This window comes from Anopheles coustani (genome assembly GCF_943734705.1).
Source record: "Anopheles coustani chromosome X unlocalized genomic scaffold, idAnoCousDA_361_x.2 X_unloc_8, whole genome shotgun sequence".
Taxonomy (NCBI): Eukaryota; Metazoa; Arthropoda; class Insecta; order Diptera; family Culicidae; genus Anopheles; species Anopheles coustani.
In genome coordinates this window covers 22,501-24,680 of record NW_026525192.1, presented here as the reverse complement: position 1 = coordinate 24,680, position 2,180 = coordinate 22,501, and the positions used below count along the sequence as shown (strand labels likewise).

The window sequence follows — 2,180 nt, the reverse complement described above, 5'->3', positions numbered from 1 at the left end:
GCCCTATGGTGGAAGAGGACACCATACTTAATACTGTGGTGTAATGAACAAAGTATAGTCCTCCACTGGTCCACGCTGCTTTGCAGTCCTGGGTAAGATAGTTAATTCTAGCTTGCCCTATGTGGAAGAGGGCATACAAGACAAAGTATAGTTCTCCCCTGGTCCACGCTGCTCCGGCGGTCCTGGGTAAGATAGTTAATTCTAGCTTGCCCTATGTGGAAGAGAGCATACATGAACCAAGAACGAAGGTTATGATCGAGGAATGATTCGACAACTAACCGATGGTATGAAATGTGAAGAATTCAAGCAAGCACACAATCAAGTCATCACTTGGGCATGCTCGATAGCCAACCTCATGACATTAACCTAGTAGAGCATGCGAAAACCAATATATATGTAAACGATGCCCCTCCCTAGTTCAGCGCTTCAACCAAGTGATGACTTCAGAATGGCTAAATCAAATCGGTTCAAAACATACCATCGGTACCCTATTGAAACACACAAGTCGATATCAAACCTCATGATTGTGTAGTCCTCCACTGGTCCACGCCGCTTCGGCGGTCCTGGGTAAGATAGTTCATTCTAGCTTGCCCTATGTGGAAGAGGGCACATTACTCAATACTGTGGTGTTATGAACAAAGTATAGTCCTCCACTGGTCCACGCTGCTCCGGCGGTCCTGGGTAAGATAGTTCATTCGAGCTTGCCCTATGTGGAAGAGGGCATACAAGACAAAGTATAGTTCTCCCCTGGTCCACGCTGCTTCGGCGGTCCTGGGTAAGATAGTTAATTCTAGCTTGCCCTATGTGGAAGAGAGCATACATGAACCAAGAACGAAGGTTATGATCGAGGAATGATTCGACAACTAACCGATGGTATGAAATGTGAAGAATTCAAGCAAGCACAAAATCAAGTCATCACTTGGGCATGCTCGATAGCCAACCCTATGACATTAACCTAGTAGAGCATGCAAAAACCAATATATATGTAAACGATGCCCCTCCCTAGTTCAGCGCTTCAACCAAGTGATGACTTCAGAATGGCTAAATCAAATCGGTTCAAAACATACCATCGGTACCCTATTGAAACACACAAGTCGATATCAAACCTCATGATTGAGTAGTCCTCCACTGGTCCACGCCGCTTCGGCCGTCCTGGGTAAAATGGAACATTCCAGCTTGCCCTATGTGGAAGAGGGCACATTACTCAATACTGTGGTGTGAAGTATAAAGTTCAGTTCTCCCCTGGTCCACGCTGCTTCGGCGGTCCTGGGTAAGATAGTTCATTCTAGCTTGCCCTATGTGGAAGAGGACACTTAATACTTCGTCTCTAAGCGGCGGCTTGACTCCTCCCTACGGGGAACGGGTTTACGCGCACAGCGGCGGCTTACGCACTATGGCAGTCATGGATGCCTTACGTTTCTATGAAAAGTGTGTTCCTCCCCTGGTCCACGCTGCTTCGGCAGTCCTGGGTAAGATAGTTAGTTCTAGCTTGCCCTATGTGGAAGAGGACACGTAGACTTACTGTGGTGTGAAGTATAAAGTTCAGTTCTCCCCTGGTCCACGCCGCTTCGGCCGTCCTGGGTAAAATGGATTCATCCAGCTTGCCCTATGTGGAATGAGGACACTTTATGCTTCGTCTCTAAGCGGCGGCTTGCTCCTCCCTACGGGGAACGGGTATACGCGCACAGCGGCGGCTTACGTTATGGCAGTCATGGATGCCTTACGTTTCCATGAAAAGTGTGTTCCTCCCCTGGTCCACGCTGCTTCGGCAGTCCTGGGTAAGATAGTTAGTTCTAGCTTGCCCTATGTGGAAGAGGACACGTAGACTTACTGTGGTGTGAAGTATAAGGTTCAGTTCTCCCCTGGTCCACGCCGCTTCGGCCGTCCTGGGTAAAATGGATTCATCCAGCTTGCCCTATGTGGAATGAGGACACTTTATGCTTCGTCTCTAAGCGGCGGCTTGCTCCTCCCTACGGGGAACGGGTATACGCGCACAGCGGCGGCTTACGCAAGTTAGTCACCCTCGGCAGTGGATCACTCGGCTCATGGATCGATGAAGACCGCAGCTAACTGCGCGTCATAATGTGAACTGCAGGACACATGAACATTGATAAGTTGAACGCATATTGCACGTCGTGGGAACCTACCATGATGTACAGATGACTGAGCGCTTATATTTG

The 2,180-nt window shown here is 48.9% G+C and overlaps 1 non-coding gene across 1 annotated transcript; it reads left to right on the top strand.

Moving 5' to 3' along the window:
* The first annotated feature begins 2,018 nt into the window (after window positions 1-2,018).
* On the top strand, window positions 2,019-2,173 carry LOC131270971 (5.8S ribosomal RNA). The gene has a single exon (XR_009179960.1). It is a non-coding gene; the product is annotated as a 5.8S ribosomal RNA (ribosomal RNA).
* The last annotated feature ends 7 nt before the right edge of the window (window positions 2,174-2,180 follow it).